Source organism: Adiantum capillus-veneris, chromosome 18 (genome assembly GCF_014529385.1).
Source record: "Adiantum capillus-veneris isolate H3 chromosome 18, ASM1452938v2, whole genome shotgun sequence".
Lineage (NCBI taxonomy): Eukaryota > Viridiplantae > Streptophyta > Polypodiopsida > Polypodiales > Pteridaceae > Adiantum > Adiantum capillus-veneris.
This window is the reverse complement of record NC_140948.1, coordinates 36,833,726-36,848,219: the sequence shown is the minus strand read 5'-3', so window position 1 is coordinate 36,848,219 and position 14,494 is coordinate 36,833,726. Positions and strand designations below refer to the sequence as shown.

General features: G+C 40.9%; 1 pseudogene; it reads right to left on the bottom strand.

Moving 5' to 3' along the window:
* Positions 1 to 8,842: 8,842 nt before the first annotated feature.
* LOC147435494 (uncharacterized) lies at positions 8,843 to 9,871 on the bottom strand (annotated as a pseudogene).
* Between the last annotated feature and the right edge of the window lie 4,623 nt (positions 9,872 to 14,494).

Below are 14,494 nucleotides of genomic sequence, written 5' to 3'. Positions count from 1 at the left end.
CACCCCGCAAACAATGCATGGTCATTATCTATGAGAGTCATTAAAGTGGTGCCACTTACCTTGTTCCATTCATTACAGTTCTAATGATTTGCAAAGTCCAGGATCGCCTCCATGCTTTCTTGTATTATCTCTTTGAACCTAGTTGTTTCCATGGTTCTGTCAAATAAATGACCGCTCCTAGCTTTCTAGACCTTTTTGAAGTAGCAAAATCTAACAACTTGTGTTGCATAAAGGAGCTCCTGAATTTTTAGAACCTTACCTCCCAAGAACATATTATTCTTATAGTATCCTATCTTCCAGGTCCTTTGCACCCTATCTTACCAGCAAGGCCACTAATTGCAGGGCATTCCTTGAAAAGGTGGGAAAGGTATTTGCTATCCATTCTGCATTGAGAGCATCTATCCAGACCAATTCCCCTAGCAAGAGCCTTTACCCCAACCAACAAGGCTCCCCACAGTACCTTCTAGAGAAATACCTTCATATTGGGTGGCCACTGTGGGCACCACATGTTTTTGGTGACTTCCTCCCGTCTTGACTCTAGCCACTTCATGCCCCACCTTTTGTTCAGTGTAGATAACCAATCTACTAAAGCCATAAGTGCGTGGTATACTTCTTTGGTTTGAGGCTTAAAGAAGTATCTTTTTTAGGCCATCGCCATGCTTTCCACTCAAACTCAGACTCGCAACTAGGTAGGCACCAATTGTCCATCCATTCCAGGGCTCTGCTGATCAGTAGCCTTTCAATCCCATCCAACTTATATTGGAGGACCATTTGATATGTTCTTTTCCAATGATTTTTATTGCTATAATCCCATAGTTGATCTAGACATCAAATGCCTTTGTTGTTTGTCTTTCTAGCGGCTTCCCTCCAAAATGGGTTCAAAGAGATGCTCCCCACCTTAGACAGCCATGGGTACCAATGAGAAGTAGAGTTGTGAAATTGCCTTGTAAGTTATCCCCACCCCAAATCTCTCTCTCTCCTTTTCATTTCCTAACAAGGTCACCTGTCGCACCCTCGAGCTTCACGCTAGCCCACCGTGGGGCAGGTAGTTTGTCGTGTATCTTGAGCCCTTTTCACTGACCACCTTGTGAGTTAAGCTTGGCATTGTCCATCATGGCATTGGCCATAGTAGTCCAAGGTTGGTCTTGCTTCGTGAATGCAACCAAAAACTTAGCCATCTGGGCCTCCGTGTGGATACTAGGGTCAAGAATCTTGAGGCTATCTTGCTCGACCGATCTCGTATCTATTTCCCAGCTAGCCCACTGCCAGGGTGTCGAGTCTTTGGTGTTATTCATCTATAGGAATCTTTTTATCAATAAAGCAACCACCACAGGTAAAGTACAACAAAGCTATTTAGGCACGGATTAAACTCGTAGATAAAACCTGATTGGTTAAGTTTATGTTATTTGTTTAGTTATCTTTTGTTGCAAAGGGCATAAAACTATTAGTAATGCACACAAAGTACATTTTTATAGTGGGAAGTCCTTTTCCAAACCAAGGAGTTATACTTTAGCTGGTTTGAGTGTATGTGAGAGAGAGATTAAAAGGTGTGTTGATTCAATCCTCAACTATGCACGTCCAAAATACTTGATTTCAAGGTTTATCTCACATCATATTCTAGAGAGAGAATTGGTTTACAGAACGAAATAGAAAATAAAGACTATATGAGAATTTGCTTCTATTTTATTTATGAGTACCTTATTTGAAAATAGATTTCAGAAAAGAAATTTAGAGGCTCACGAAAAAATTCCTCATTAGCTACATAGATGTATTTATTAAGATTTATTTTAGTTTTTCATATATTACTCTCATTTTCATTAGAAATGCAGACCAATATGACCTACTTTTCTAATGAAAATGAAAACAATATATTGTCGAATTTGCGAGAACTCCCTGGATGTAGCTAAGCTCGTGGAGATAGTTCAAGAAAGCAGGATAACAATCATTGCCATTGGAAAGCAAAGGAACTCAGAAGAGTGGAATAGGACCCTCGCGGCTCACAATAACGGACATGCAAAGGTGAAAGTGTGGGCTCATTTATGGTCATGGGGTGGCTCCCCCATCAGCCATTGTATCTATGATCCATTGAAGTGGTCATGGCTCCTCACGATCATGACAAGAATATGTAATTTTTTGAATCTATTAATATAATCACTCACCATTGTGAGTTTCGGAAAAAAAATGCAGACCAATATGGAGTTTTTCCCTTTGAACATTGATGAATTCAATTACACTCGTTCTAATTCCTCCTAGAACAAGATCCACATTTGTTTTGGCTTTTCCTCCTTTCCTTTCCATTTTCATTGGCCACTTTGGATGATTCTATTTGCAACCAGCAAAAAGTCCACAAAACTTGTTTGAAAATAGTGACAACATACCTATCAATGTAGAAGGACTCTCAAGCCCCCCGCTAGTAGCAATTAGCCCACCACTATGGAAGCACAAACTAACAATAAAACATTGTTCGTGCATTCTCACCTTGTCCCTAAACACAAACCTAAGAAGTACGTTTTATGCAAAGTTTTTGGTGTATCCAAAGGTGTTAGCCTTTTGTTGTAAATGCTTCTTTCTTTAGTATAATTTCTTGCACATCTATGGAAACAAGGTGACCTACAAAAATCACTTAGGCATGCTAAAACATACAAGCCAAAACTTTAAAAGTCCAAAAACACTAGATATGAGTGGAGGAAGAAGAAAAAAGTTTAAAGGTGAAAGAAAATATTATTATTTTGGGAGGAGGTCTAAACGAGTGGTTACAATGAGATGTCATTTTTGTTATGCTTTTATATAAGATTGTATTGGCCACTATACACACATATCACAAATGTTTTATAAGAGCCCCATGTAAACAACAAGATGAAAGACACACATTGGCATTTTAAAACAAAACAAAATAAAATAAAAACAAGGTAAAGCTTTTACGGTGGTCTCAAGACGGCAATATTTTTAGCTGTAATAAATTGTGTGTGACAGAGAATGTTTGAGAAAAATCATTTCAAAAACACACACAATTTTCTTTGGAGGAAATTCAAAGAGAAAATTTTACAACATAATCTATATTTTTTGTAATTTTACTCTATTTTTATAAAATTTTCAAGCGGAATTTCTTCTTCTCTTCCTCCCTTCAAGCGGCTAATTTGGATTTTCAATTGGCTCAAGGCTAAGCTAAGGCACACTTTTTTCGAATATTTATGTGTGTGTGTGTGTGTGTGTGTGTGTGTGTGTGTGTGTGTGAGAGAGAGAGAGAGAGAGAGGGGGGGGTAGAATAAAACCAGAGTCCAATGTATTTTAATCGGCTAAAATTGTAAAATCCCGATTAGATTTTGAGCTTGCCTGTAAGAAAACCAAAAAATTTACACAAGTTTTAGTCAAATCCTTCAAATTTTGACCTAAAAATCGAAAGAATTTCAAGTTTACCCTTATTTTCATCGGTTAGGGAGAATGTATTTTTCTAGTTGAGAGAGAGAGAGAGAGAGAGAGAGAGAGAGAGAGAGAGAGAGAGAGAGAGAGGGTCTTCTTTATATGTGTTTAATGCCTCACAGCAACAATGCAACACCTTTTAAAAACACTAAAATGAAGAAAAAATCATATTCCATTGTATCATATGGTGATAAAAGACTAAAATGCAAAGAAAAGTTATATTAGGGTGATAAAAGACTAAATGTGATAGTGAAGCTTTTGATGGTGAGAGATTTGAACTTTTTCTCCACCACTCCTCTAATGGTGATAAAAGACTAAAGTACAAAGGAAAGGTATATTACATTTAATGTGATAGTGAAACTTTTGATGGTGAGAGATTTGAATTTTTTCTCCACCACTCCTCTGTGGCCTTCTTAGGCCAACAATAGAATAAAGGACCCATTTGCAAACCAAAACCAAAGAACATTTTATTGTTTTCAATCATAACAAGGTGAGGAATCACAAGGGACTGCCAATGGAAGGATTTGTGAAGGTGTTGTCAGGAAGTAGGAGGAGGGGGGCATTGGAACGTGTTTTTGGATTTTAGTGGAAGCAGTAAGTAAATAATGGAGCGTTCTAACCAAAATGAGAAGTTAGTGCATGTTGTTATGCTAGTGAAGGAATTTATAGTCCAAATGTGGTCCAAAGTTGAATTGTATATTGTTGTGTTGTGGGTTATACGTTGTGTCATGTTGTGTGTGGAGAGAAGGTTAGAAATAGCAAGGTATTCAGGGGTTTGGTATTTAGCATTGATGTTGAAGTCACTGAGTAAGATGGTAGGGGTGTGTTGGAGGTGAGGTGTGAATAGTATTGTCAATGTTGCAGGAGCAAGGGAAGTGGACTTGAGGGTCTGCGGTATAATGTTATCAGGGTTATTGGTGGACCATGTGGTGTATTGAGGAGTGCTCTAATGCATTCTATTTCATTCATGGAAATGATATTGTGGTGTTGTAGATGTATGTTTTTCTTTGATTTGAAGAGGGATACTCCCATGGGGCCAGTTGTTTGAGTGTGTGTGTGTGTGTAACCGCGTATAACCATTGTGTTAGCATGTTGTAGCTTTGTTTCTTGGAGACAAAGAATGTGGGAAGCCATTTAGTTATTATCATGAATAAGGTTTTTGTAGTGTTTCTTAAGGGACACAATGTTAAGAGATTGTATTATCAAGTGATTGTCAAGCAAAGAGTGGAGGTCAAGCTGTGAAGGTTGCCAAGTGGCATGTTTTTTGAGGCGGTGTAGCTCATCTAGGACTGTTTGGTCTACTTTCATATGGGTGAAAGTTAATTCTGTCAAGGGATAAAGGTTGTTGGAATCTCTTATGCGGGAGAGGGCAGTGTACACAAGATCGTGACTTTGAATGCTGGTTGGATCGAAAGCAAAGGTGTCTAGTATTAGGCCTTGTGCACAATGTATGGTCCTAGCAGCTGCAGGTTGAATTGGGAATTGTGTTATAGTAACAGTGTTTAGGAAGTGTTTTCCTATTTGACACTTATGTGTTATTTTTTGGATTGGTGTCCATTGTCTATCTATTGATGTAATGTATAGTTGTTGGTTTTCATATCTAGTTTTTTTGGCCTACTTTAGTGGTTTGAAAGTGAATCCAGACGATTTGTGTCGTGGAGTTTTGTGTTTACTGCTTTGAATATACCATCGGTTCCATTGACTAGGCCATCGAGAATGTCAATGTTTCTAGCACAAAGTTTTACAATTAGGCGTGGTTTTAAGTGAAGTTTTTTGTGAAGACCTGCTGTCAATTTTGGATCTATTGGTATTTGAATAGTTTTGCTATAAGTTTTTGCCCTTATGTCTTGTGCTTCAATAAATATTGGTGTCCTATGGTAGTGTTGAAAATATATTGATTGCGTAGGTCTTTATCTTTGTTCGTATAATAAAGGTGGGACACATGACTGGATGAGTTATTGTGCGCATGTAATGCGTATTGAGTAACAAAATGTCTTCATTGGTGTATTTTGAAACACGAAGCTATGGTTTTCAAAGTTCCTTGGCTTGAAGATGCACACTATTATATCTTCTGGCTCATGATTTCAACACCACAAAATGGAAGGTCGTAGTTGTTTTTTATTGTGTGCAGGCAAGAGTCTGCTATATCGAAGACGTTGATTGCAATCAAGGAGAGTTCAATGAAAATGGCTAATTGCAGGTCTCAATAAAGCAGCCGCAGTTCATTCAGCCTCTCAGGCGATAGGGAAGTGTTAGATGATGTGAGTAGTGGCAAGTGGAGGGCTGAGTGGATAGTGGTTCCACCAATGTTAAAAGCAGTTTGCCCGTTTTCGGGGGATATGTGTTCGCTACGTGAGCCGGGCAGGCGCCGGACCTTTGGCTGTGGGAGGTGTGAAAGAGAGAGAGAACAAGAACAATAGATGCAACTGAATCTGGAAATCACCGTAATCATCAATTAATTGATTAACGCTTGAGTACAGCTTAATCTTTAGCCAAGGCGGACTGTTAAAAGCACCGTCACTTGGATCATCTGCTAATTAAGCTCCCGTTTTATAGGATTAGCCGGACCGTTAACGACACCGGACTTAACAAAATGCTAATGAAATGTTTAATGGATGACGGTGATGGAAAGTATCTCTTGTCGCTTTATCTGCTTCAAGTTCCATTAGATTCTGCAAGCTTCATGTCAGATCACTGCCTCAATTATTATCAATTATCCTGCAATTTCTTGCTTTGTGCGCTTTGCACTGCCTTATCTGTCGTTCGCGACCTCAACTTCTCCTGCAATCAACTTGATTTTTTATTGCCTTCAAGCTCCGACTTCCTTTCCAAGCCGCTTCAATCTTCCTTTCTTGGTTACCTTCTTCTGCTCAAAACCTTTCACTCGTTAGATTTTCTCTTCTTAGTTGAATGTCGAGAGTAAGAGAGAAAGAGTCTTCTTGCTTGTGCACGAGAACAAGTCCTTTTGCTTATCAGAGAGAGAGAGAGAGAGAGAGAGAGAGAGAGAGAGAGAGAGAAATTAACCCTCCTGGCTCCCCTATGTCGCCATGGCCGAGAGAGAGAGATAGAGAACCCTCTCTTGCTTTGATTGGAGATGGAGAGAGAGAGAGAGACCTCGCCTTGGCTCCCTTCACCTCATCGCCTTGGTCCTCCTCACCTTGGTTCTCCTTTTCGTCCTCGCCTTGGGTTACCCTTGCTTCGTTCAAGCTCGAGAGGGAGAGCTTTGACTCCTCTTCTTCTCCTTCGTTAAGCTCTCCTTGAGCTCCCTCGCCTTCACATTTCTTCTTCCAATTATTATCTCCTTTATCTTGCCCACCTTGATTCAAGTGCCCTTGTTGCTTATGCCCGAGAGAGGGAGAGAGTGCCTTTGCTTCGTTTCTTCGATACAAGAACGACAGAGAGTGGGAGAGAGTCCTTTCTCCCCTCGAGCTTCCCTTCTCCTTGGCTTTGTGCCCTCGAGCTTCCGCCGCCTCCTTCTCGCATGCAATGACCTACATCCCTTCAAAAAGCGTCCCGCTATTAATAACGTGCCCTTAGCAGTGGCGCTCGGCATCAGTGATGTGGCGCATGAATTGACACTATGACGTGGCAGGGATGGATTTCGGACCTGCACGGTTTGCGTCAAGAGCAGCCTCGAACGGAGCACCCTGGGCTGCTAGGAGGTTCCCGTCTCTTGGCCATCCTCAGCCGACCCCTTCCCAGCCCTGTAGGAGCTCGTCTCTCACTACCTACGCATCCCCTCGCTGCTTGCCCGCCATGGGCTCCTTTATTTCACACACAAAACCCTTTTTTAATTTGGTGGGCGGCCACTAGCCCTTGGGCAGCCGACCATTAAGTGGCCTAGCCACTTTGTAATGGCACCACATTTGGCCAAATCATGCCGGCCGAAGCATTGTCAACTACAAGTGAACATCAAAAACAAATCGCCAAGCACGACATCTTCCCACAACAGTCATTAACTAACAATTTCTTTGTAAATTTTACTGTGTATACCAGCATCTCAAACAATGCCACATGGTTCTAAGATGCACGCATAGGTGATTGCACTTGCCGAAAGGCATTCTCTTCGCACTCAGTTGTTTATACCTTGCATCAGATTACCAGATAATGCCAAAATTATCCAGCTCAGCACAGTGTCGATAGCTGACACCGGCCTCAATCCATATTATCTCATGAACCCGGACTCGGTCTGACGAGCCGTTAATTCCTTTAGACTTCTCAAACTGCATAGAAGCATTCAAACCCTAATGAGGCTGTAAAATTCCTAGATGGCACACCGACCGAGAAAACCGGACTAGAACGGAACCGGCCCCCGATGAATCTTTAATGGCCAATAACTTGGCAACCGAAACTCCGATCACTGATTTGAAAAGATCGATGCGCTCCACGAAGTGAGCACTTCAGGCCCGTGCATTCATTTCAATTCTGTCACCTCAGCTGCAGTTGCCCAATCCAGTATGGATTTGCAATCGGCTCAAACTTCAATATGCCATAACTTCTTCACCGTAGCTCCAATCGACGAGCCGTAAAGACAGTCCGGTAGAGCACTTCAAGCACTACATTTCTAGATCATAATCCCTCATATGTGGTCACTGTAAGCATACTCATTTTTGGCATCATTGAGGCATTTGTTGGCCCTTTTAAGCCGCATCTGGCATACATTAATCATTAAACCTGGCCTGTTATCAAGCCCTGATCACTGCTCAGTAAATGTGTAGGATTCAAAGAAGCGTAGCTTGCATTTTGTTGCTCTTTTTCTCTTCATCGCAGCGGAGCTGCACGACATCCATCCCCTCTGAACCTGCACAGCCTCCGGTCTGTGCCAACTGCACTTCAATCTGCATCTGCTATACAGGTACCTTAAGCTCCTTACCCATCATCAGACTCAGGTAACTGAGAAACATATGAAAAATAAAATAAGGCTTATACCCTATAATTAATGTTCTAGCTTAATCATTAGATAGCTGTCCATCAAAATTCTCTGAACTGTATCTGTCGTATCTTCAAAGCATTCAATTATGAATATCCTATTTAGTAAACCCCGCCAGACTAAGTGCTCCAGTTAATGATGCACACGGCTCTACCATTAAGCTCTCTTTAAGGAACCCTGCCAAGCTCAAGTATGCCTTACTCTGTTTGCACACGGAATGGTCGTCAAGTCCTTTACTTCAAGTTCTGTTAGCAGAACCAACTCAAAAGATATAAATATACTTCAGCAATTGTCCAAAGAAGTCAATTGTGTAATCTTATTGTTCTGACTTAGCATAATCTAGAAAACAAAACCTTGTACCATGCAACCTGCTACAACAGATAACTGGTACTTTTCAAATCTGGAACTTGCACTTCAGTAGCCCCCGGGATCAAACGGGAACTCAATCATTCGTCCCATTGTGAGCATTCCCTTAAAAAATTTGCACCATCCTCAAGTATCATAGGGCATATAAAGTAACTGTCAGCAATCATAGCTGGCATGATAACCTCCTGGGTCATAAGGTAGTGGAAGATCATATTTCAAGTATATTGCATCTCCACAAACTTTCTCATAGCATAGGAACAAAAAGTCCCAAATTCCCATCATAGCAGAACCCATAGGCAAAATGAACTCAATCACTATGGTTTCCAAAATATCAATCTGCATTTGTGAGTCATTGAATGCCATCACTTCATTTGATACCAGAAACGCTGCATGGCTGCCTTCTCTAGTAGGCACAAACTCCTCTAGAGCCTCATCCAGAAGAAACATAAGCTCTTCATCATATGTTGCAGGATGTTCTTCACTACTCTTGTCACAAGGAACCCGAAATTCCTCTAGCGCATCATTAAGCAGATCCATAAGCTCCATATCTTCCTCCTTGGAAGAACCACCTAGTTTGTGAGCATTATCATAGGAAACCTCATCGCTTGTTTCACACATAGGCACGAATTGTTTTGGTAGCTTCACACTCCCATTCAAATATCTTTCCACTTCAATAGCACAAGTCTCATCATGCATTACAAAAATAGCATCAATTTCTTTTTCCATAGCATCATCATAGAAAACCCTGTAACCTGTAGCAGTCATAGACTGATCATCATCCATCACCCCCTCTGAATATGCATCTCCATAATCATAATCTTTGTCTTGGTTCACATCAAATACATATGGTTGAGCATCAAATACATCTACATCATCACCAGTGTCCTGAAATGCAACCAAAGACATGAAACCTTTTTGTAGAGCATCATCCAAAACAATTTCTTTTACATGTAATGCTGCATAAGCATTCTCTTCATGTTCTACACCCAAAGAGCACTCCAAATGGGCATCCACATCACATATTGACTCTGACAAACATGTTTCTTGATCACTGCTAGCAAATATGCTTGTATGCAAACCATGTACTTGCTCTGAGAAACCTGCTTCCTCATTTATGTCACTTTGAGAGGACATGATTGCATGCTTAGCATCCATAGATTCATATCTGCTTTGGAATAAAGAAGACAATCCCAATCGATCATAAACAGTATCTACTATGAAATCATCATCTGCATGCAACAATGATTTGTCTTCTAGAAGACATGCATCGATAACAGCTTCTAGCTTAGCAATTTCTTTGGCTTTACTTCTTGCAAAAATATGCTCCCAGAATTCATCATAGTTGAGGATCTACATCTGATCCCCTTCACCTTTACTGAAGACGACCTTACTTCGTTCAGTAATCTCCTTTATTTCCCGATCTAGAATCCTTGAGCTTTCGTAAATAAATTCCTCTGCAAAATACTCCCACCGTGTGGGATATGCTTCTGCCAGTTCTTGAACCTGCTTTTTAAAATCCGAATTTACAACCTCCTCAAAAGCTGCAATCATCCGATCTTCTGGAACATTTTGGCTCTTCATCTCAGCTTCGTAACATGCAATAAAACCTTCTGGATCATATCTCTGAAAAACATAATACTGCTCACATACAACATCAAGTGCTAGCTCTATAGCATCATCTATCTGCTTTTTTAATTGCGCGGCTTTCGCTTCCTACAGACATCCCTGAACTAATTCCATCATTTTTGCCAAATCTGCAACTGCTATATTTTTATCGAATCCATTGGCACTGAAATTGTCAATAAACTACTTTAATTGCTCTGGCATCTCCATCTTTACCTCCCACCCCGGCTCGTTTCACGTCGGGTTCACCAAAGATGTCGGGGGATATGTGTTGGCTACGTGAGCCGGGCAGGCACCGAGCCTCTGGCTGTGGGAGGTGTGAAAGAGAGAGAACAAGAACAACTGATAACTCTGGCAATCACCGCAATCATCAATTAATTGAATATTACAACTTAGTCCTTAACCAAGGCGGGCTTTTAGCAACGCCGTCACTTGGATCAATTGCTGCTAACTAGGAGTTTAAGCTCCCGTTTACAGTATTAGCCAGGCCGTTAACAACACCGGACTTAATAAAATGCTAATTCAATCTTTAACGGATGACGGGGATGGAAATTTTCTTATACTGCTTTATCTTCTTCAAGTTTCGTTGGATTCTGCAAGCTCAATTCAATTCACTGCCTCGATCATCAAACTTCAGTTATTACCTAAGTGTGTCTCCTCTCTTGCTTTGGCTTGCTCTAGCCTCGCTTGGAATCCCCTCTTGCTCTTGCTTGCTCAAGCTTCGACCTTGATTCCTCCTCCTTTCCTTCCGTTTTGCTTCGCTTCCACTCCCCTTGTTTGCTTCTTGTTCAAGCTCAAGAGGGCGTGAGAAAGAAGCTTTGACTTCCTTAAGGTTCACCTTCTTCAAGCTTGTTCCCCTACAATTCCCTTCGCCAAGAGAGAGATCCTTTATCTTGCCGAGCATGATAGCGAGAGCTAGTGTTATTTGCCCTTGCTCCCATCTTCTTTTCCTCCTTGCCCTCGTTATCTCCCCTTTTTGTCTTGCCTTATTGCTCTAGTACGGATCCTTCGCAAAGCGAGAGAGAGAGAGAGAGAGAGAGAGAGAGAGAGAGAGAGAGAGAGAGAGAGAGAGTTCTCTTTGTCCAAGCTCCAAGAGAGAGAGAGCTCGTGATTCCTTCCCTTAGCTTGCTGCCTCTCCTCCTCTCCTCGTTTTATTTTTTAACCTCCTTCGTTGATGATTGCTATCTCCGCATGCAAAAAAAAAGCCCAATTAATAGCTCTTTTCTTCCTAAGAAGTGGCGCCGACGTCATCGACGTGGCGCGGGAGTCAGCCTTATGACGTGGTAGGAGACGATCTTCGGGCACATCAAACCCTCTGAGACAGGCTCCAAAACGGTTCGCCTCGTCATTCTAGGAGTTTTTTGTTTCATGGTCACCGCCAATTGAGCATCTCCTCGGCCTGTGCGAGTTCATCTTCCCTGCGCAGCCTCTGTCGCTCGCTGCCTCAAGGCATCGCCATTTTATTTTCTTTCCCCTTCACACACAACATGTGTGTTAATTTTTAAAATAGGCGGCCATTGTAATTCTCATTGTGGGTGGGCAGCCTTTGGGTTATGGGCCCTTGGGCCTTTGGGCGGCTGGCTTCCCTTGTAAGGGCACCACATTTGGCATACACATCGGCCAAGGCAATGCCAAGCAAATCATTTTGCTCTTGCAAGTCGCAGCCATGTTGACATTTTCCCGCGACACAACCTTCAAGATGCTAGTATAGGTGATTTCATTTTTGAGAGAGACCCGACTTTGTATTTGCTTAAGCCATAGCAGTATTGGGTATTTCTTGCTATCAGTAACTCTTCAGTATATGAGATTTTTGTCAGGTGCAACATTTCAACCAAGAATTAATGCATGACGTTCCAAAACTTGGCCGAAGTCAAATATTCCCGGATGGCACTTCGATCGAGCGGACCAAACTGGTATGGAACCGGCCCCCAGTGAATCTTTAACAGACAATAACTTGGCAACCATAACTCTGATCCGCTAATCTGAAAAGACCGACGCGCTCCACAAAGTGAGCACTTTAGGCCCGTGCATTCATTTTATTTCTGTCACCTCAGGTGCAGTTGCCCAATCCGGTACGGATATGCAATCGACTTAAACTTCAAACTGCCATAACTTCTTCACCGGACTCCAATCAACGAGCCATAAAGACAGGCCGGTAGAGCACTTCAAGCACTGCAGTTCTAGATCATAATATCCCATCTGTGCTCACTTCAAGCATTATCATTTTTGGCATCATTAAGGCATCTGTTGGCCCTTTTAAGCTACATCTGGCATACATTAATCATTAAGCTTGGCCTGTTATCAAGCCCTGATAACTGCTCACTTAATGTGTAGGCTTCAAAGAAGCGTATCTTGCATTTTGTTGCTCTTTTTCTCTTCATGGCAGCGGAGCTACACGACACCGTGTATACCATTAGCAAAGCTTTTGTAGTTGTTGGGCTGGAATGTGATCTGTGGTTATAGAAACATAGAAGCCCTTGGACAATCAAAAGGAGGGTAAAAGTTTTTCCTGTGTCTGTGTCTCCAGTCAGGAACATGTGGATTGGTTCAATGGGAAATATACGTTTTTTCAGCATAATATCATCGAATATTAGCCTTTGTTGGGCGTTAAGCAGTAGAATGATCATGTAACACATATCATTTGGTTGGAGCAGTATTTTTATGGCTGGTATAGTGTGTATATGCAGTTGGCGGTGTTGGATATTTAGGTCTTGTGTGATGTCAACATGAATATGGGAGGAAATATTAGATAGTGTTGTAGATGTCCAAAGTGAACTAGTGCCTAACGAGTTGGTGTTAAGGTTGTCTTTCACTGTTGTAGTTTTCTTATATTTAGATTCATTTGTATCAACGATAGGTTTATTTTGATTGTATAGATCTTTCCATGTGAGTCCATTTGTTAGATGTTGAGTTTCATTATTTATCCATGGTAGAAATAAAAGACATTGTTCTCTATAATAATTATCCGGATTCTTTGCGGCATTATATTTGACATATCGTATAATTTTTGGTTTGGTAGATTTTTTGTATGTGTTGCTTGTTGTAGTGTACATGGAGGAAAATTTTGCCAATGATATAGCATTGGGTTGGACAGGATGTGTACAGTATTTGTCTATGCTTGTCTTGTAAAAGATTTATGTTCTAGTCGGGTCTATGTTTTGCAAGAGGTGTTTTCGCTTGAGAGGCATTGTTCTCATGTGGGGAGGGTTTATATAGTTTATGAACATAAATTCTCAAGTTGCGCTATAGAGAGGTAAGGAAAGTGAAATATATACTACTTGTTGTGAGCTTATTTGCTGTGTGTTTAGTATTGTGTTTCCTATTTTTTGAAGTCTATCAAATGTAGTTGCATCGTTTTGAATGCAAGAGTCAAATTGTTCTTTGATTGCTTTGATGAGCCTGTTATCAAGTTTTGTTATATATGAGGTGCAATAGGTAGCTACTCCGTGGGCATTTAAAATGTATTGTATATATGAATTTGCATCCCATAGCTTTGAAATGGTTGGATTGAAATTATTTGTATAAATATCTTTGATATTTCTTTTCAACAAAAGTGTTGGGCATGAGATTGTGGATGCTATAGCTTGGATGTAATCCTCAAATCGAAGGTCCATAGGTAGGAGCCACTATTTGAAAGTAATATTTGCTTCATAATCTAATAGTAATAGATTATCTTTGATTAGTTTGTGTTTCTTTCTTTTGTGTTGGATATTGCTATGTTGAAAATGACAAGGTTCTAAAATCATAGTCAAAGGCATCGGGTAGCGAGAAAAGACAAAGAAACATCTCTTGCGTTTTTAAAAGCAAGACTTCTTATGCTTGTGTGTTTGAATTTCTTGTAAATCTACAGGAAGAAGCATGGAATCAGTTGTTATGTAATTATCAATGAAATCCACAACATCTTTGTTGAGATCTTTCCCATAAATAGGAGCATTTTCAATCCATAGTAGCCCATGATCATGCTGGCTACCTAGGCTCTGAAACTCGGTTACAAAACAGTAATCTTTGAGTTTTCCTAGTATGGTTATATCCTTGGCTAGCAATTTCTTCATCCCGTTAAACCGGTTCAAGTAAAAGCGGGCTGTTGTTACAAGGTCGGGTCGGACCAAATCTCGTATGTATGACACTTTGGTTTGTGTGCTTGCACGCACAATG